Raw genomic sequence first — 24,208 nt, 5'->3', positions numbered from 1 at the left:
CGACTGCCGAGAAGAACTCCATGGACAGAAGTGGACCCAGGAGGGAGGGAGGGAGGGAGGACGAGTGCAACGATGCCGACAGAGGACCAGGAATGCAAGTGTTTCAATCTTTTCATGTTCACCATGACGTCATGTGCCCGTTACAACATGCATTTCGGGATACAAATTTGTTCATAATTCTGTATACATGTATATACATACTCTTGGCATTAATTAAATATGTAATCAATATCAATGATTTCAAAGATTAATTTATTCTTTATGTATACAATTAGGACCATGGACATCATCATCCCGGCGGCAAAAATGGACCATGAAGTGGACCCAGGAGGGAGGGACGAAGGACCACTGCCACAAAGCTGACAGAGGACCATAAAGGCAAGTAGACATCAATTAACATCAGTTATTTTAAACATTAAACTTCTCATTATCTTTGCTTTCAGCACCATGGACATCATCATCCTGGGGGCAGAAATGGACCATGAAGTCCCCCAGAGGCAGTGACGACTGCCGAGAAGAACTCCATGGACACATGTGGACGAAGCTGACAGAGGACCATAAAGGCAAGTAGACATCAATTAACATCAGTTATTTTAAACATTAAACTTCTCATTATCTTTGCTTTCAGCACCATGGACATCATCATCCTGGGGGCAGAAATGGACCATGAAGTCCCCCAGAGGCAGTGACGACTGCCGAGAAGAACACCATGGACACATGTGGACGAAGCTGACAGAGGACCATAAAGGCAAGTAGACATCAATTAACATCAGTTATTTCAAACATTAAACTTTTCATTATCTTTGCTCTCAGCACCATGGATATCATCATCCTGGGGGCAGAAATGGACCATGAAGTCCCCCAGAGGCAGTGACGACTGCCGAGAAGAACTCCATGGACAGAAGTGGACCCAGGAGGGAGGGAGGGAGGGAGGACGAGTGCAACGATGCCGACAGAGGACCAGGAAGGCAAGTGTTTCAATCTTTTCATGTTCACCATGACGTCATGTGCCCTTTACAATATGCATTTCGGGATACAAATTTGTTCATATTTCTGTATACATGTATATACATACTCTTGGCATTCATTAAATATGTAATCAATATCAATGATTTCAAAGATTAATTTATTCTTTATGTATACAATTAGGACCATGGACATCATCATCCCGGCGGCAAAAATGGACCATGAAGTGGACCCAGGAGGTAGGGACGAAGGACCACTGCCACAAAGGAGACAGAGGACCATAAAGGCAAGTAGACATCAATTAACATCAGTTATTTTAAACATTAAACTTCTCTTTATCTTTGCTTTCAGCACCATGGACATCATCATCCTGGCGGCAAAAATGGACCGTGAAGTGGACCCAGGAGGGAGGGACGAAGGACCACTGCCACGAAGCTGACAGAAGACCATAAAGGCAAGTAGACATTAATTAACATCAGTTATTTTAAACATTAAACTTCTCATTATCTTTGCTCTCAGCACCATGGACATCATCATCCTGGGGGCAGAAATGGACCATGAAGTCCCCCAGAGGCAGTGACGACTGCCGAGAAGAACACCATGGACACATGTGGACGAAGCTGACAGAGGACCATAAAGGCAAGTAGACATCAATTAACATCATTTATTTTAAACATTAAACTTTTCATTATCTTTGCTCTCAGCACCATGGACATCATCATCCTGGGGGCAGAAATGGACCATGAAGTCCCCCAGAGGCAGTGACGACTGCCGAGAAGAACTCCATGGACAGAAGTGGACCCAGGAGGGAGGGAGGGAGGGAGGACGAGTGCAACGATGCCGACAGAGGACCAGGAAGGCAAGTGTTTCAATCTTTTCATGTTCACCATGACGTCATGTGCCCGTTACAACATGCATTTCGGGATACAAATTTGTTCATAATTCTGTATACATGTATATACATACTCTTGGCATTAATTAAATATGTAATCAATATCAATGATTTCAAAGATTAATTTATTCTTTATGTATACAATTAGGACCATGGACATCATCATCCCGGCGGCAAAAATGGACCATGAAGTGGACCCAGGAGGGAGGGACGAAGGACCACTGCCACAAAGCAGACAGAGGACCATAAAGGCAAGTAGACATCAATTAACATCAGTTATTTTAAACATTAAACTTCTCATTATCTTTGCTTTCAGCACCATGGACATCATCATCCTGGGGGCAGAAATGGACCATGAAGTCCCCCAGAGGCAGTGACGACTGCCGAGAAGAACTCCATGGGCACATGTGGACGAAGCTGACAGAGGACCATAAAGGGAAGTAGACATCAATTAACATCAGTTATTTTAAACATTAAACTTCTCATTATCTTTGCATTCAGCACCATGGACATCATCATCCTGGGGGCAGAAATGGACCATGAAGTCCCCCAGAGGCAGTGACGACTGCCGAGAAGAACTCCATGGACAGAAGTGGACCCAGGAGGGAGGGAGGGAGGGAGGACGAGTGCAACGATGCCGACAGAGGACCAGGAAGGCAAGTGTTTCAATCTTTTCATGTTCACCATGACGTCATGTGCCCTTTATAATATGCATTTCTGGATACAAATTTGTCCACAGTTCTGTATACATGTATATACATACTCTTGGCATTCATTAAATATGTAATCAATATCAATGATTTCAAAGATTAATTTATTCTTTATGTATACAATTAGGACCATGGACATCATCATCCCGGCGGCAAAAATGGACCATGAAGTGGACCCAGGAGGGAGGGACGAAGGACCACTGCCACAAAGCTGACAGAGGACCGTAAAGGCAAGTAGACATCAATAAACATCATTTATTTTAAACATTAAACTTTTCATTATCTTTGCTCTCAGCACCATGGACATCATCATCCTGGGGGCAGAAATGGACCATGAAGTCCCCCAGAGGCAGTGACGACTGCCGAGAAGAACTCCATGGACAGAAGTGGACCCAGGAGGGAGGGAGGGAGGGAGGACGAGTGCAACGATGCCGACAGAGGACCAGGAATGCAAGTGTTTCAATCTTTTCATGTTCACCATGACGTCATGTGCCCGTTACAACATGCATTTCGGGATACAAATTTGTTCATAATTCTGTATACATGTATATACATACTCTTGGCATTAATTAAATATGTAATCAATATCAATGATTTCAAAGATTAATTTATTCTTTATGTATACAATTAGGACCATGGACATCATCATCCCGGCGGCAAAAATGGACCATGAAGTGGACCCAGGAGGGAGGGACGAAGGACCACTGCCACAAAGCAGACAGAGGACCATAAAGGCAAGTAGACATCAATTAACATCAGTTATTTTAAACATTAAACTTCTCATTATCTTTGCTTTCAGCACCATGGACATCATCATCCTGGGGGCAGAAATGGACCATGAAGTCCCCCAGAGGCAGTGACGACTGCCGAGAAGAACTCCATGGGCACATGTGGACGAAGCTGACAGAGGACCATAAAGGGAAGTAGACATCAATTAACATCAGTTATTTTAAACATTAAACTTCTCATTATCTTTGCTTTCAGCACCATGGACATCATCATCCTGGGGGCAGAAATGGACCATGAAGTCCCCCAGAGGCAGTGACGACTGCCGAGAAGAACTCCATGGACAGAAGTGGACCCAGGAGGGAGGGAGGGAGGGAGGACGAGTGCAACGATGCCGACAGAGGACCAGGAAGGCAAGTGTTTCAATCTTTTCATGTTCACCATGACGTCATGTGCCCTTTATAATATGCATTTCTGGATACAAATTTGTCCACAGTTCTGTATACATGTATATACATACTCTTGGCATTCATTAAATATGTAATCAATATCAATGATTTCAAAGATTAATTTATTCTTTATGTATACAATTAGGACCATGGACATCATCATCCCGGCGGCAAAAATGGACCATGAAGTCCCCCAGAGGCAGTGACGACTGCCGAGAAGAACTCCATGGACACATGTGGACGAAGCTGACAGAGGACCATAAAGGCAAGTAGACATCAATTAACATCAGTTATTTTAAACATTAAACTTCTCATTATCTTTGCTTTCAGCACCATGGACATCATCATCCTGGGGGCAGAAATGGACCATGAAGTCCCCCAGAGGCAGTGACGACTGCCGAGAAGAACTCCATGGACACAAGTGGACGAAGCTGACAGAGGACCATAAAGGCAAGTAGACATCAATTAACATCAGTTATTTCAAACATTAAACTTTTCATTATCTTTGCTCTCAGCACCATGGACATCATCATCCTGGGGGCAGAAATGGACCATGAAGTCCCCCAGAGGCAGTGACGACTGCCGAGAAGAACTCCATGGACAGAAGTGGACCCAGGAGGGAGGGAGGGAGGGAGGACGAGTGCAACGATGCCGACAGAGGACCAGTAAGGCAAGTGTTTCAATCTTTTCATGTTCACCATGACGTCATGTGCCCTTTATAATATGCATTTCTGGATACAAATTTGTCCATAATTCTGTATACATGTATATACATACTCTTGGCATTCATTAAATATGTATTCAATATCAATGATTTCAAACATTAATTTATTCTTTATGTATACAATTAGGACCATGGACATCATCATCCCGGCGGCAAAAATGGACCATGAAGTGGATCCAGGAGGGAGGGACGAAGGACCACTGCCACAAAGCTGACAGAGGACCGTAAAGGCAAGTAGACATCAATTAACATCAGTTATTTTAAACATTAAACTTCTCATTATCTTTGCTTTCAGCACCATGGACATCATCATCCTGGGGGCAGAAATGGACCATGAAGTCCCCCAGAGGCAGTGACGACTGCCGAGAAGAACACCATGGACACATGTGGACGAAGCTGACAGAGGACCATAAAGGCAAGTAGACATCAATTAACATCATTTATTTTAAACATTAAACTTTTCATTATCTTTGCTCTCAGCACCATGGACATCATCATCCTGGGGGCAGAAATGGACCATGAAGTCCCCCAGAGGCAGTGACGACTGCCGAGAAGAACTCCATGGACAGAAGTGGACCCAGGAGGGAGGGAGGGAGGGAGGACGAGTGCAACGATGCCGACAGAGGACCAGGAAGGCAAGTGTTTCAATCTTTTCATGTTCACCATGACGTCATGTGCCCTTTATAATATGCATTTCGGGATACAAATTTGTCCATAATTCTGTATACATGTATATACATACTCTTGGCATTCATTAAATATGTAATCAATATCAATGATTTCAAAGATTAATTTATTCTTTATGTATACAATTAGGACCATGGACATCATCATCCCGGCGGCAAAAATGGACCATGAAGTGGATCCAGGAGGGAGGGACGAAGGACCACTGCCACAAAGCTGACAGAGGACCGTAAAGGCAAGTAGACATCAATTAACATCAGTTATTTTAAACATTAAACTTCTCATTATCTTTGCTTTCAGCACCATGGACATCATCATCCTGGGGGCAGAAATGGACCATGAAGTCCCCCAGAGGCAGTGACGACTGCCGAGAAGAACACCATGGACACATGTGGACGAAGCTGACAGAGGACCATAAAGGCAAGTAGACATCAATTAACATCATTTATTTTAAACATTAAACTTTTCATTATCTTTGCTCTCAGCACCATGGACATCATCATCCTGGGGGCAGAAATGGACCATGAAGTCCCCCAGAGGCAGTGACGACTGCCGAGAAGAACTCCATGGACAGAAGTGGACCCAGGAGGGAGGGAGGGAGGGAGGACGAGTGCAACGATGCCGACAGAGGACCAGGAAGGCAAGTGTTTCAATCTTTTCATGTTCACCATGACGTCATGTGCCCTTTATAATATGCATTTCGGGATACAAATTTGTCCATAATTCTGTATACATGTATATACATACTCTTGGCATTCATTAAATATGTAATCAATATCAATGATTTCAAAGATTAATTTATTCTTTATGTATACAATTAGGACCATGGACATCATCATCCCGGCGGCAAAAATGGACCATGAAGTGGACCCAGGAGGGAGGGACGAAGGACCACTGCCACAAAGCTGACAGAGGACCGTAAAGGCAAGTAGACATCAATAAACATCAGTTATTTTAAACATTAAACTTCTCATTATCTTTGCTTTCAGCACCATGGACATCATCATCCTGGGGGCAGAAATGGACCATGAAGTCCCCCAGAGGCTGTGACGACTGCCGAGAAGAACACCATGGACACATGTGGACGAAGCTGACAGAGGACCATAAAGGCAAGTAGACATCAATTAACATCATTTGTTTTAAACATTAAACTTTTCATTATCTTTGCTCTCAGCACCATGGACATCATCATCCTGGGGGCAGAAATGGACCATGAAGTCCCCCAGAGGCAGTGACGACTGCCGAGAAGAACTCCATGGACAGAAGTGGACCCAGGAGGGAGGGAGGGAGGGAGGACGAGTGCAACGATGCCGACAGAGGACCAGGAATGCAAGTGTTTCAATCTTTTCATGTTCACCATGACGTCATGTGCCCGTTACAACATGCATTTCGGGATACAAATTTGTTCATAATTCTGTATACATGTATATACATACTCTTGGCATTAATTAAATATGTAATCAATATCAATGATTTCAAAGATTAATTTATTCTTTATGTATACAATTAGGACCATGGACATCATCATCCCGGCGGCAAAAATGGACCATGAAGTGGACCCAGGAGGGAGGGACGAAGGACCACTGCCACAAAGCAGACAGAGGACCGTAAAGGCAAGTAGACATCAATTAACATCAGTTATTTTAAACATTAAACTTCTCATTATCTTTGCTTTCAGCACCATGGACATCATCATCCTGGGGGCAGAAATGGACCATGAAGTCCCCCAGAGGCAGTGACGACTGCCGAGAAGAACTCCATGGACACATGTGGACGAAGCTGACAGAGGACCATAAAGGCAAGTAGACATCAATTAACATCATTTATTTTAAACATTAAACTTCTCATTATCTTTGCTTTCAGCACCATGGACATCATCATCCTGGGGGCAGAAATGGACCATGAAGTCCCCCAGAGGCAGTGACGACTGCCGAGAAGAACTCCATGGACACAAGTGGACGAAGCTGACAGAGGACCATAAAGGCAAGTAGACATCAATTAACATCAGTTATTTCAAACATTAAACTTTTCATTATCTTTGCTCTCAGCACCATGGACATCATCATCCTGGGGGCAGAAATGGACCATGAAGTCCCCCAGAGGCAGTGACGACTGCCGAGAAGAACTCCATGGACAGAAGTGGACCCAGGAGGGAGGGAGGGAGGGAGGACGAGTGCAACGATGCCGACAGAGGACCAGGAAGGCAAGTGTTTCAATCTTTTCATGTTCACCATGACGTCATGTGCCCTTTATAATATGCATTTCTGGATACAAATTTGTCCATAATTCTGTATACATGTATATACATACTCTTGGCATTCATTAAATATGTAATCAATATCAATGATTTCAAAGATTAATTTATTCTTTATGTATACAATTAGGACCATGGACATCATCATCCCGGCGGCAAAAATGGACCATGAAGTGGACCCAGGAGGGAGGGACGAAGGACCACTGCCACAAAGCTGACAGAGGACCGTAAAGGCAAGTAGACATCAATTAACATCAGTTATTTTAAACATTAAACTTCTCATTATCTTTGCTTTCAGCACCATGGACATCATCATCCTGGGGGCAGAAATGGACCATGAAGTCCCCCAGAGGCAGTGACGACTGCCGAGAAGAACACCATGGACACATGTGGACGAAGCTGACAGAGGACCATAAAGGCAAGTAGACATCAATTAACATCATTTATTTTAAACATTAAACTTTTCATTATCTTTGCTCTCAGCACCATGGACATCATCATCCTGGGGGCAGAAATGGACCATGAAGTCCCCCAGAGGCAGTGACGACTGCCGAGAAGAACTCCATGGACACATGTGGACGAAGCTGACAGAGGACCATAAAGGCAAGTAGACATCAATTAACATCAGTTATTTCAAACATTAAACTTTTCATTATCTTTGCTCTCAGCACCATGGACATCATCATCCTGGGGGCAGAAATGGACCATGAAGTCCCCCAGAGGCAGTGACGACTGCCGAGAAGAACTCCATGGACAGAAGTGGACCCAGGAGGGAGGGAGGGAGGGAGGACGAGTGCAACGATGCCGACAGAGGACCAGGAAGGCAAGTGTTTCAATCTTTTCATGTTCACCATGACGTCATGTGCCCTTTATAATATGCATTTCTGGATACAAATTTGTCCATAGTTCTGTATACATGTATATACATACTCTTGGCATTCATTAAATATGTAATCAATATCAATGATTTCAAAGATTAATTTATTCTTTATGTATACAATTAGGACCATGGACATCATCATCCCGGCGGCAAAAATGGACCATGAAGTGGACCCAGGAGGGAGGGACGAAGGACCACTGCCACAAAGCTGACAGAGGACCGTAAAGGCAAGTAGACATCAATTAACATCAGTTATTTTAAACATTAAACTTCTCATTATCTTTGCTTTCAGCACCATGGACATCATCATCCTGGGGGCAGAAATGGACCATGAAGTCCCCCAGAGGCAGTGACGACTGCCGAGAAGAACACCATGGACACATGTGGACGAAGCTGACAGAGGACCATAAAGGCAAGTAGACATCAATTAACATCATTTATTTTAAACATTAAACTTTTCATTATCTTTGCTCTCAGCACCATGGACATCATCATCCTGGGGGCAGAAATGGACCATGAAGTCCCCCAGAGGCAGTGACGACTGCCGAGAAGAACTCCATGGACAGAAGTGGACCCAGGAGGGAGGGAGGGAGGGAGGACGAGTGCAACGATGCCGACAGAGGACCAGGAAGGCAAGTGTTTCAATCTTTTCATGTTCACCATGACGTCATGTGCCCGTTACAACATGCATTTCGGGATACAAATTTGTTCATAATTCTGTATACATGTATATACATACTCTTGGCATTAATTAAATATGTAATCAATATCAATGATTTCAAAGATTAATTTATTCTTTATGTATACAATTAGGACCATGGACATCATCATCCCGGCGGCAAAAATGGACCATGAAGTGGACCCAGGAGGGAGGGACGAAGGACCACTGCCACAAAGCAGACAGAGGACCATAAAGGCAAGTAGACATCAATTAACATCAGTTATTTTAAACATTAAACTTCTCATTATCTTTGCTTTCAGCACCATGGACATCATCATCCTGAGGGCAGAAATGGACCATGAAGTCCCCCAGAGGCAGTGACGACTGCCGAGAAGAACTCCATGGACACATGTGGACGAAGCTGACAGAGGACCATAAAGGCAAGTAGACATCAATTAACATCAGTTATTTTAAACATTAAACTTCTCATTATCTTTGCTTTCAGCACCATGGACATCATCATCCTGGGGGCAGAAATGGACCATGAAGTCCCCCAGAGGCAGTGACGACTGCCGAGAAGAACTCCATGGACACAAGTGGACGAAGCTGACAGAGGACCATAAAGGCAAGTAGACATCAATTAACATCAGTTATTTCAAACATTAAACTTTTCATTATCTTTGCTCTCAGCACCATGGACATCATCATCCTGGGGGCAGAAATGGACCATGAAGTCCCCCAGAGGCAGTGACGACTGCCGAGAAGAACTCCATGGACAGAAGTGGACCCAGGAGGGAGGGAGGGAGGGAGGACGAGTGCAACGATGCCGACAGAGGACCAGGAAGGCAAGTGTTTCAATCTTTTCATGTTCACCATGACGTCATGTGCCCTTTACAATATGCATTTCGGGATACAAATTTGTTCATAATTCTGTATACATGTATATACATACTCTTGGCATTCATTAAATATGTAATCAATATCAATGATTTCAAAGATTAATTTATTCTTTATGTATACAATTAGGACCATGGACATCATCATCCCGGCGGCAAAAATGGACCATGAAGTGGACCCAGGAGGGAGGGACGAAGGACCACTGCCAGAAAGGAGACAGAGGACCGTAAAGGCAAGTAGACATCAATTAACATCAGTTATTTTAAACATTAAACTTCTCATTATCTTTGCTTTCAGCACCATGGACATCATCATCCTGGGGACAGAAATGGACCATGAAGTCCCCCAGAGGCAGTCACGACTGCCGAGAAGAACTCCATGGACACAAGTGGACGAAGCTGACAGAGGACCATAAAGGCAAGTAGACATCAATTAACATCAGTTATTTTAAACATTAAACTTCTCATTATCTTTGCTTTCAGCACCATGGACAACATCATCCTGGGGGCAGAAATGGACCATGAAGTCCCCCAGAGGCAGTGACGACTGCCGAGAAGAACTCCATGGACACAAGTGGACGAAGCTGACAGAGGACCATAAAGGCAAGTAGACATCAATTAACATCAGTTATTTCAAACATTAAACTTTTCATTATCTTTGCTCTCAGCACCATGGACATCATCATCCTGGGGGCAGAAATGGACCATGAAGTCCCCCAGAGGCAGTGACGACTGCCGAGAAGAACTCCATGGACAGAAGTGGACCCAGGAGGGAGGGAGGGAGGGAGGACGAGTGCAACGATGCCGACAGAGGACCAGGTAGGCAAGTGTTTCAATCTTTTCATGTTCACCATGACGTCATGTGCCCGTTACAATATGCATTTCGGGATACAAATTTGTTCATAATTCTGTATACATGTATATACATACTCTTGGCATTCATTAAATATGTAATCAATATCAATGATTTCAAAGATTAATTTATTCTTTATGTATACAATTAGGACCATGGACATCATCATCCCGGCGGCAAAAATGGACCATGAAGTGGACCCAGGAGGGAGGGACCAAGGACCACTGCCACAAAGCAGACAGAGGACCATAAAGGCAAGTAGACATCAATTAACATCAGTTATTTTAAACATTAAACTTCTCATTATCTTTGCTCTCAGCACCATGGACATCATCATCCTGGGGGCAGAAATGGACCATGAAGTCCCCCAGAGGCAGTGACGACTGCCGAGAAGAACTCCATGGACAGAAGTGGACCCAGGAGGGAGGGAGGGAGGGAGGACGAGTGCAACGATGCCGACAGAGGACCAGGAATGCAAGTGTTTCAATCTTTTCATGTTCACCATGACGTCATGTGCCCTTTACAATATGCATTTCGGGATACAAATTTGTTCATAATTCTGTATACATGTATATACATACTCTTGGCATTCATTAAATATGTAATCAATATCAATGATTTCAAAGATTAATTTATTCTTTATGTATACAATTAGGACCATGGACATCATCATCCCGGCGGCAAAAATGGACCATGAAGTGGACCCAGGAGGGAGGGACGAAGGACTACTGCCAGAAAGGAGACAGAGGACCGTAAAGGCAAGTAGACATCAATTAACATCAGTTATTTTAAACATTAAACTTCTCATTATCTTTGCTTTCAGCACCATGGACATCATCATCCTGGGGGCAGAAATGGACCATGAAGTCCCCCAGAGGCAGTGACGACTGCCGAGAAGAACTCCATGGACATATGTGGACGAAGCTGACAGAGGACCATAAAGGCAAGTAGACATCAATTAACATCATTTATTTTAAACATTAAACTTTTCATTATCTTTGCTCTCAGCACCATGGACATCATCATCCTGGGGGCAGAAATGGACCATGAAGTCCCCCAGAGGCAGTGACGACTGCCGAGAAGAACTCCATGGACAGAAGTGGACCCAGGAGGGAGGGAGGGAGGGAGGACGAGTGCAACGATGCCGACAGAGGACCAGGAATGCAAGTGTTTCAATCTTTTCATGTTCACCATGACGTCATGTGCCCTTTACAATATGCATTTCGGGATACAAATTTGTTCATAATTCTGTATACATGTATATACATACTCTTGGCATTCATTAAATATGTAATCAATATCAATGATTTCAAAGATTAATTTATTCTTTATGTATACAATTAGGACCATGGACATCATCATCCCGGCGGCAAAAATGGACCATGAAGTGGACCCAGGAGGGAGGGACGAAGGACTACTGCCAGAAAGGAGACAGAGGACCGTAAAGGCAAGTAGACATCAATTAACATCAGTTATTTTAAACATTAAACTTCTCATTATCCTTGCTTTCAGCACCATGGACATCATCATCCTGGGGGCAGAAATGGACCATGAAGTCCCCCAGAGGCAGTGACGACTGCCGAGAAGAACTCCATGGACACATGTGGACGAAGCTGACAGAGGACCATAAAGGCAAGTAGACATCAATTAACATCAGTTATTTTAAACATTAAACTTCTCATTATCTTTGCTTTCAGCACCATGGACATCATCATCCTGGGGGCAGAAATGGACCATGAAGTCCCCCAGAGGCAGTGACGACTGCCGAGAAGAACTCCATGGACACAAGTGGACGAAGCTGACAGAGGACCATAAAGGCAAGTAGACATCAATTAACATCAGTTATTTCAAACATTAAACTTTTCATTATCTTTGCTCTCAGCACCATGGACAACATCATCCTGGGGGCAGAAATGGACCATGAAGTCCCCCAGAGGCAGTGACGACTGCCGAGAAGAACTCCATGGACAGAAGTGGACCCAGGAGGGAGGGAGGGAGGGAGGACGAGTGCAACGATGCCGACAGAGGACCAGGTAGGCAAGTGTTTCAATCTTTTCATGTTCACCATGACGTCATGTGCCCGTTACAATATGCATTTCGGGATACAAATTTGTTCATAATTCTGTATACATGTATATACATACTCTTGGCATTCATTAAATATGTAATCAATATCAATGATTTCAAAGATTAATTTATTCTTTATGTATACAATTAGGACCATGGACATCATCATCCCGGCGGCAAAAATGGACCATGAAGTGGACCCAGGAGGGAGGGACCAAGGACCACTGCCACAAAGGAGACAGAGGACCGTAAAGGCAAGTAGACATCAATTAACATCAGTTATTTTAAACATTAAACTTCTCATTATCTTTGCTTTCAGCACCATGGACATCATCATCCTGGGGGCAGAAATGGACCATGAAGTCCCCCAGAGGCAGTGACGGCTGCCGAGAAGAACTCCATGGACAGAAGTGGACCCAGGAGGGAGAGAGGGAGGGAGGGAGGACGAGTGCAACGATGCCGACAGAGGACCAGGAATGCAAGTGTTTCAATCTTTTCATGTTCACCATGACGTCATGTGCCCTTTACAATATGCATTTCGGGATACAAATTTGTTCATAATTCTGTATACATGTATATACATACTCTTGGCATTCATTAAATATGTAATCAATATCAATGATTTCAAAGATTAATTTATTCTTTATGTATACAATTAGGACCATGGACATCATCATCCCGGCGGCAAAAATGGACCATGAAGTGGACCCAGGAGGGAGGGACGAAGGACTACTGCCAGAAAGGAGACAGAGGACCGTAAAGGCAAGTAGACATCAATTAACATCAGTTATTTTAAACATTAAACTTCTCATTATCTTTGCTTTCAGCACCATGGACATCATCATCCTGGGGGCAGAAATGGACCATGAAGTCCCCCAGAGGCAGTGACGACTGCCGAGAAGAACTCCATGGACACATGTGGACGAAGCTGACAGAGGACCATAAAGGCAAGTAGACATCAATTAACATCATTTATTTTAAACATTAAACTTTTCATTATCTTTGCTCTCAGCACCATGGACATCATCATCCTGGGGGCAGAAATGGACCATGAAGTCCCCCAGAGGCAGTGACGACTGCCGAGAAGAACTCCATGGACAGAAGTGGACCCAGGAGGGAGGGAGGGAGGGAGGACGAGTGCAACGATGCCGACAGAGGACCAGGAATGCAAGTGTTTCAATCTTTTCATGTTCACCATGACGTCATGTGCCCTTTACAATATGCATTTCGGGATACAAATTTGTTCATAATTCTGTATACATGTATATACATACTCTTGGCATTCATTAAATATGTAATCAATATCAATGATTTCAAAGATTAATTTATTCTTTATGTATACAATTAGGACCATGGACATCATCATCCCGGCGGCAAAAATGGACCATGAAGTGGACCCAGGAGGGAGGGACGAAGGACTACTGCCAGAAAGGAGACAGAGGACCGTAAAGGCAAGTAGACATCAATTAACATCAGTTATTTTAAACATTAAACTTCTCATTATCTTGGCTTTCAGCACCATGGACATCATCATCCTGGGGGCAGAAATGGACCATGAAGTCCCCCAGAGGCAGTGACGACTGCCGAGAAGAACTCCATGGACACATGTGGACGAAGCTGACAGAGGACCATAAAGGCAAGTAGACATCAATTAACATCAGTTATTTTAAACATTAAACTTCTCATTATCTTTGCTTTCAGCACCATGGACATCATCATCCTGGGGGCAGAAATGGACCATGAAGTCCCCCAGAGGCAGTGACGACTGCCGAGAAGAACTCCATGGACACAAGTGGACGAAGCTGACAGAGGACCACAAAGGCAAGTAGACATCAATTAACATCAGTTATTTCAAACATTAAACTTTTCATTATCTTTGCTCTCAGCACCATGGACAACATCATCCTGGGGGCAGAAATGGACCATGAAGTCCCCCAGAGGCAGTGACGACTGCCGAGAAGAACTCCATGGACAGAAGTGGACCCAGGAGGGAGGGAGGGAGGGAGGACGAGTGCAACGATGCCGACAGAGGACCAGGTAGGCAAGTGTTTCAATCTTTTCATGTTCACCATGACGTCATGTGCCCGTTACAATATGCATTTCGGGATACAAATTTGTTCATAATTCTGTATACATGTATATACATACTCTTGGCATTCATTAAATATGTAATCAATATCAATGATTTCAAAGATTAATTTATTCTTTATGTATACAATTAGGACCATGGACATCATCATCCCGGCGGCAAAAATGGACCATGAAGTGGACCCAGGAGGGAGGGACCAAGGACCACTGCCACAAAGGAGACAGAGGACCGTAAAGGCAAGTAGACATCAATTAACATCAGTTATTTTAAACATTTAACTTCTCATTATCTTTGCTTTCAGCACCATGGACATCATCATCCTGGGGGCAGAAATGGACCATGAAGTCCCCCAGAGGCAGTGACGACTGCCGAGAAGAACTCCATGGACAGAAGTGGACCCAGGAGGGAGAGAGGGAGGGAGGGAGGACGAGTGCAACGATGCCGACAGAGGACCAGGAATGCAAGTGTTTCAATCTTTTCATGTTCACCATGACGTCATGTGCCCGTTACAACATGCATTTCGGGACACAAATTTGTTCATAATTCTGTATACATGTATATACATACTCTTGGCATTAATTAAATATGTAATCAATATCAATGATTTCAAAGATTAATTTATCCTGTATGTAAACAATTAGGACCATGGACATCATCATCCCGGCGGCAAAAATGGACCATGAAGTGGACCCAGGAGGGAGGGACGAAGGACCACTGCCACAAAGCAGACAGAGGACCATAAAGGCATGTAGACATCAATTAACATCAGTTATTTTAAACATTAAACTTCTCATTATCTTTGCTTTCAGCACCATGGACATCATCATCCTGGGGGCAGAAATGGACCATGAAGTCCCCCAGAGGCAGTGACGACTGCCGAGAAGAACTCCATGGACACATGTGGACGAAGCTGACAGAGGACCATAAAGGCAAGTAGACATCAATTAACATCAGTTATTTTAAACATTAAACTTCTCATTATCTTTGCTTTCAGCACCATGGACATCATCATCCTGGGGGCAGAAATGGACCATGAAGTCCCCCAGAGGCAGTGACGACTGCCGAGAAGAACTCCATGGACACATGTGGACGAAGCTGACAGAGGACCATAAAGGCAAGTAGACATCAATTAACATCAGTTATTTCAAACATTAAACTTTTCATTATCTTTGCTCTCAGCACCATGGACATCATCATCCTGGGGCCAGAAATGGACCATGAAGTCCCCCAGAGGCAGTGACGACTGCCGAGAAGAACTCCATGGACAGAAGTGGACCCAGGAGGGAGGCAGGACGAGTGCAACGATGCCGACAGAGGACCAGGAAGACAAGTGTTTCAATCTTTTCATGTTCACCATGACGTCATGTGCCCTTTACAGTATGCATTTCGGGATACAAATTTGTTCATAATTCTGTATACATGTATATACATACTCTTGGCATTCATTAAATATGTAATCAATATCAATGATTTCAAAGATTAATTTATTCTTTATGTATACAATTAGGACCATGGACATCATCATTCCGGCGGCAAAAATGGACCATGAAGTGGACCCAGGAGGGAGGGACGAAGGACCACTGCCAGAAAGGAGACAGAGGACCATAAAGGCAAGTAGACATCAATTAACATCAGTTATTTTAAACATTAAACTTCTCATTATCTTTGCTTTCAGCACCATGGACATCATCATCCTGGGGGCAGAAATGGACCATGAAGTGCCCCAGGGGCAGTGACGACTGCCGAGAAGAACTCCATGGACACAAGTGGACGAAGCTGACAGAGGACCATAAAGGCAAGTAGACATCAATTAACATCAGTTATTTCAAACATTAAACTTTTCATTATCTTTGCTCTCAGCACCATGGACATCATCATCCTGGGGGCAGAAATGGACCATGAAGTCCCCCAGAGGCAGTGACGACTGCCGAGAAGAACTCCATGGACAGAAGTGGACCCAGGAGGGAGGGAGGGAGGGAGGACGAGTGCAACGATGCCGACAGAGGACCAGGAAGGCAAGTGTTTCAATCTTTTCATGTTCACCATGACGTCATGTGCCCGTTACAACATGCATTTCGGGATACAAATTTTTTCATAATTCTGTATAAATGTATATACATACTCTTGGCATTCATTAAATATGTAATCAATATCAATGATTTCAAAGATTAATTTATTCTTTATGTATACAATTAGGACTATGGACATCATCATCCCGGCGGCCAAAATGGACCATGAAGTGGAGCCAGGAGGGAGGGACGAAGGACCACTGCCACAAAGGAGACAGAGGACCGTAAAGGCAAGTAGACATCAATTAACATCAGTTATTTTAAACATTAAACTTCTCATTATCTTTGCTCTCAGCACCATGGACATCATCATCCTGGGGGCAGAAATGGACCATGAAGTCCCCCAGAGGCAGTGACGACTGCCGAGAAGAACTCCATGGACCCAGGAGGGAGGGAGGGAGGGAGGACGAGTGCAACGATGCCGACAGAGGACCAGGAAGGCAAGTGTTTCAATCTTTTCATGTTCACCATGACGTCATGTGCCCGTTACAAAATGCATTTCGGGATACAAATTTGTTCATAATTCTGTATACATGTATATACATACTCTTGGCATTCATTAAATATGTAATCAATATCAATGATTTCAAAGATTAATTTATTCTTTATGTATACAATTAGGACCATGGACATCATCATCCGGCGGCAAAAATGGACCATGAAGTGGACCCAGGAGGGAGGGACGAAGGACCACTGCCACAAAGGAGACAGAAGACCGTAAAGGCAAGTAGACATCAGTTAACATCAGTTATTTTAAACATTAAACTTCTCATTATCTTTGCTTTCAGTACCATGGACATCATCATCCTGGGGGCAGAAATGGACCATGAAGTCCCCCAGAGGCAGTGACGACTGCCGAGAAGAACTCCATGGACACATGTGGACGAAGCTGACAGAGGACCATAAAGGCAAGTAGACATCAATTAACATCAGTTATTTTAAACATTAAACTTCTCATTATCTTTGCTTTCAGCACCAGGGACATCATCATCCTCGGGGCAGAAATGGACCATGAAGTGCCCCAGAGGCAGTGACGACTGCCGAGAAGAACTCCATGGACAGAAGTGGACCCAGGAGGGAGGGAGGGAGGGAGGACGAGTGCAACGATGCCGACAGAGGACCAGGAATGCAAGTGTTTCAATCTTTTCATGTTCACCATGACGTCATGTGCCCTTTACAATATGCATTTCGGGATACAAATTTGTTCATAATTCTGCATACATGTATATACATACTCTTGGCATTCATTAAATATGTAATCAATATCAATGATTTCAAAGATTAGTTTATTCTTTATGTATACAATTAGGACCATGGACATCATCATCCCGGCGGCAAAAATGGACCGTGAAGTGGACCCAGGAGGGAGGGACCAAGGACCACAGCCACGAAGCTGACAGAAGACCATAAAGGCAAGTAGACATCAGTCAACATCAGTTATTTTAAACATTAAACTTCTCATTATCTTGGCTTTCAGCACCATGGACATCATCATCCTGGGGGCAGAAATGGACCATGAAGTCCCCCAGAGGCAGTGACGACTGCCGAGAAGAACTCCATGGACACAAGTGGACGAAGTTGACAGAGGACCATAAAGGCAAGTGGACATCAATTAACATCAGTTATTTCAAACATTAAACTTTTCATTATCTTTGCTCTCAGCACCATGGACATCATCATCCCGGCGGCAAAAATGGACCATGAAGTGGACCCAGGAGGGAGGGACGAAGGACCACTGCCACAAAGCAGACAGAGGACCATAAAGGCATGTAGACATCAATTAACATCAGTTATTTTAAACATTAAACTTCTCATTATCTTTGCTTTCAGCACCATGGACATCATCATCCTGGGGGCAGAAATGGACCATGAAGTCCCCCAGAGGCAGTGACGACTGCCGAGAAGAACTCCATGGACACAAGTGGACGAAGCTGACAGAGGACCATAAAGGCAAGTAGACATCAATTAACATCAGTTATTTCAAACATTAAACTTTTCATTATCTTTGCTCTCAGCACCATGGACATCATCATCCTGGGGCCAGAAATGGACCATGAAGTCCCCCAGAGGCAGTGACGACTGCCGAGAAGAACTCCATGGACAGAAGTGGACCCAGGAGGGAGGGAGGACGAGTGCAACGATGCCGACAGAGGACCAGGAAGACAAGTGTTTGAATCTTTTCATGTTCACCATGACGTCATGTGCCCTTTACAATATGCATTTCGGGATACAAATTTGTTCATAATTCTGTATACATGTATATACATACTCTTGGCATTCATTAAATATGTAATCAATATCAATGATTTCAAAGATTAATTTATTCTTTATGTATACAATTAGGACCATGGACATCATCATCCGGCGGCAAAAATGGACCATGAAGTGGACCCAGGAGGGAGGGACGAAGGACCACTGCCACAAAGGAGACAGAAGACCGTAAAGGCAAGTAGACATCAGTTAACATCAGTTATTTTAAACATTAAACTTCTCATTATCTTTGCTTTCAGCACCATGGACATCATCATCCTGGGGGCAGAAATGGACCATGAAGTCCCCCAGAGGCAGTGACGACTGCCGAGAAGAACTCCATGGACACATGTGGACGAAGCTGACAGAGGACCATAAAGGCAAGTAGACATCAATTAACATCAGTTATTTTAAACATTAAACTTCTCATTATCTTTGCTTTCAGCACCATGGACATCATCATCCTCGGGGCAGAAATGGACCATGAAGTGCCCCAGAGGCAGTGACGACTGCCGAGAAGAACTCCATGGACAGAAGTGGACCCAGGAGGGAGGGAGGGAGGGAGGACGAGTGCAACGATGCCGACAGAGGACCAGGAAGGCAAGTGTTTCAATCTTTTCATGTTCACCATGACGTCATGTGCCCTTTACAATATGCATTTCGGGATACAAATTTGTTCATAATTCTGCATACATGTATATACATACTCTTGGCATTCATTAAATATGTAATCAATATCAATGATTTCAAAGATTAGTTTATTCTTTATGTATACAATTAGGACCATGGACATCATCATCCCGGCGGCAAAAATGGACCGTGAAGTGGACCCAGGAGGGAGGGACCAAGGACCACAGCCACGAAGCTGACAGAAGACCATAAAGGCAAGTAGACATCAGTCAACATCAGTTATTTTAAACATTAAACTTCTCATTATCTTGGCTTTCAGCACCATGGACATCATCATCCTGGGGGCAGAAATGGACCATGAAGTCCCCCAGAGGCAGTGACGACTGCCGAGAAGAACTCCATGGACACAAGTGGACGAAGTTGACAGAGGACCATAAAGGCAAGTGGACATCAATTAACATCAGTTATTTCAAACATTAAACTTTTCATTATCTTTGCTCTCAGCACCATGGACATCATCATCCCGGCGGCAAAAATGGACCATGAAGTGGACCCAGGAGGGAGGGACGAAGGACCACTGCCACAAAGCAGACAGAGGACCATAAAGGCATGTAGACATCAATTAACATCAGTTATTTTAAACATTAAACTTCTCATTATCTTTGCTTTCAGCACCATGGACATCATCATCCTGGGGGCAGAAATGGACCATGAAGTCCCCCAGAGGCAGTGACGACTGCCGAGAAGAACTCCATGGACACATGTGGACGAAGCTGACAGAGGACCATAAAGGCAAGTAGACATCAATTAACATCAGTTATTTTAAACATTAAACTTCTCATTATCTTTGCTTTCAGCACCATGGACATCATCATCCTGGGGGCAGAAATGGACCATGAAGTCCCCCAGAGGCAGTGACGACTGCCGAGAAGAACTCCATGGACACAAGTGGACGAAGCTGACAGAGGACCATAAAGGCAAGTAGACATCAATTAACATCAGTTATTTCAAACATTAAACTTTTCATTATCTTTGCTCTCAGCACCATGGACATCATCATCCTGGGGCCAGAAATGGACCATGAAGTCCCCCAGAGGCAGTGACGACTGCCGAGAAGAACTCCATGGACAGAAGTGGACCCAGGAGGGAGGGAGGACGAGTGCAACGATGCCGACAGAGGACCAGGAAGACAAGTGTTTCAATCTTTTCATGTTCACCATGACGTCATGTGCCCTTTACAATATGCATTTCGGGATACAAATTTGTTCATAATTCTGTATACATGTATATACATACTCTTGGCATTCATTAAATATGTAATCAATATCAATGATTTCAAAGATTAATTTATTCTTTATGTATACAATTAGGACCATGGACATCATCATCCGGCGGCAAAAATGGACCATGAAGTGGACCCAGGAGGGAGGGACGAAGGACCACTGCCACAAAGGAGACAGAAGACCGTAAAGGCAAGTAGACATCAGTTAACATCAGTTATTTTAAACATTAAACTTCTCATTATCTTTGCTTTCAGCACCATGGACATCATCATCCTGGGGGCAGAAATGGACCATGAAGTCCCCCAGAGGCAGTGACGACTGCCGAGAAGAACTCCATGGACACATGTGGACGAAGCTGACAGAGGACCATAAAGGCAAGTAGACATCAATTAACATCAGTTATTTTAAACATTAAACTTCTCATTATCTTTGCTTTCAGCACCATGGACATCATCATCCTGGGGGCAGAAATGGACCATGAAGTCCCCCAGAGGCAGTGACGACTGCCGAGAAGAACTCCATGGACACAAGTGGACGAAGCTGACAGAGGACCATAAAGGCAAGTAGACATCAATTAACATCAGTTATTTCAAACATTAAACTTTTCATTATCTTTGCTCTCAGCACCATGGACATCATCATCCTGGGGCCAGAAATGGACCATGAAGTCCCCCAGAGGCAGTGACGACTGCCGAGAAGAACTCCATGGACAGAAGTGGACCCAGGAGGGAGGGAGGACGAGTGCAACGATGCCGACAGAGGACCAGGAAGACAAGTGTTTCAATCTTTTCATGTTCACCATGACGTCATGTGCCCTTTACAATATGCATTTCGGGATACAAATTTGTTCATAATTCTGTATACATGTATATACATACTCTTGGCATTCATTAAATATGTAATCAATATCAATGATTTCAAAGATTAATTTATTCTTTATGTATACAATTAGGACCATGGACATCATCATCCGGCGGCAAAAATGGACCATGAAGTGGACCCAGGAGGGAGGGACGAAGGACCACTGCCACAAAGGAGACAGAAGACCGTAAAGGCAAGTAGACATCAGTTAACATCAGTTATTTTAAACATTAAACTTCTCATTATCTTTGCTTTCAGCACCATGGACATCATCATCCTGGGGGCAGAAATGGACCATGAAGTCCCCCAGAGGCAGTGACGACTGCCGAGAAGAACTCCATGGACACATGTGGACGAAGCTGACAGAGGACCATAAAGGCAAGTAGACATCAATTAACATCAGTTATTTTAAACATTAAACTTCTCATTATCTTTGCTTTCAGCACCATGGACATCATCATCCTCGGGGCAGAAATGGACCATGAAGTGCCCCAGAGGCAGTGACGACTGCCGAGAAGAACTCCATGGACAGAAGTGGACCCAGGAGGGAGGGAGGGAGGGAGGACGAGTGCAACGATGCCGACAGAGGACCAGGAAGGCAAGTGTTTCAATCTTTTCATGTTCACCATGACGTCATGTGCCCTTTACAATATGCATTTCGGGATACAAATTTGTTCATAATTCTGCATACATGTATATACATACTCTTGGCATTCATTAAATATGTAATCAATATCAATGATTTCAAAGATTAATTTATTCTTTATGTATACAATTAGGACCATGGACATCATCATCCCGGCGGCAAAAATGGACCGTGAAGTGGACCCAGGAGGGAGGGACCAAGGACCACAGCCACGAAGCTGACAGAAGACCATAAAGGCAAGTAGACATCAGTCAACATCAGTTATTTTAAACATTAAACTTCTCATTATCTTGGCTTTCAGCACCATGGACATCATCATCCTGGGGGCAGAAATGGACCATGAAGTCCCCCAGAGGCAGTGACGACTGCCGAGAAGAACTCCATGGACACAAGTGGACGAAGTTGACAGAGGACCATAAAGGCAAGTGGACATCAATTAACATCAGTTATTTCAAACATTAAACTTTTCATTATCTTTGCTCTCAGCACCATGGACATCATCATCCCGGCGGCAAAAATGGACCATGAAGTGGACCCAGGAGGGAGGGACGAAGGACCACTGCCACAAAGCAGACAGAGGACCATAAAGGCATGTAGACATCAATTAACATCAGTTATTTTAAACATTAAACTTCTCATTATCTTTGCTTTCAGCACCATGGACATCATCATCCTGGGGGCAGAAATGGACCATGAAGTCCCCCAGAGGCAGTGACGACTGCCGAGAAGAACTCCATGGACACATGTGGACGAAGCTGACAGAGGACCATAAAGGCAAGTAGACATCAATTAACATCAGTTATTTCAAACATTAAACTTTTCATTATCTTTGCTCTCAGCACCATGGACATCATCATCCTGGGGGCAGAAATGGACCATGAAGTCCCCCAGAGGCAGTGACGACTGCCGAGAAGAACTCCATGGACAGAAGTGGACCCAGGAGGGAGGGAGGGAGGGAGGACGAGTGCAACGATGCCGACAGAGGACCAGGAAGGCAAGTGTTTCAATCTTTTCATGTTCACCATGACGTCATGTGCCCGTTACAATATGCATTTCGGGATACAAATTTGTTCATAATTCTGTATAAATGTATATACATACTCTTGGCATTCATTAAATATGTAATCAATATCAATGATTTCAAAGATTAATTTATTCTTTATGTATACAATTAGGACCATGGACATCATCATCCCGGCGGCCAAAATGGACCACGAAGTGGACCCAGGAGGGAGGGACGAAGGACCACTGCCACAAAGCAGACAGAGGACCGTAAAGGCAAGTAGACATCAATTAACATCAGTTATTTTAAACATTAAACTTCTCATTATCTTTGCTCTCAGCACCATGGACATCATCATCCTGGGGGCAGAAATGGACCATGAAGTCCCCCAGAGGCAGTGACGGCTGCCGAGAAGAACTCCATGGACCCAGGAGGGAGGGAGGGAGGGAGGACGAGTGCAACGATGCCGACAGAGGACCAGGAAGGCAAGTGTTTCAATCTTTTCATGTTCACCATGACGTCATGTGCCCGTTACAAAATGCATTTCGGGATACAAATTTGTTCATAATTCTGTATACATGTATATACATACTCTTGGCATTCATTAAATATGTA

Source organism: Haliotis asinina, chromosome 6, assembly GCF_037392515.1.
Source record: "Haliotis asinina isolate JCU_RB_2024 chromosome 6, JCU_Hal_asi_v2, whole genome shotgun sequence".
Taxonomy (NCBI): Eukaryota; Metazoa; Mollusca; class Gastropoda; order Lepetellida; family Haliotidae; genus Haliotis; species Haliotis asinina.
Note: the sequence above shows the minus strand (reverse complement) of the source record.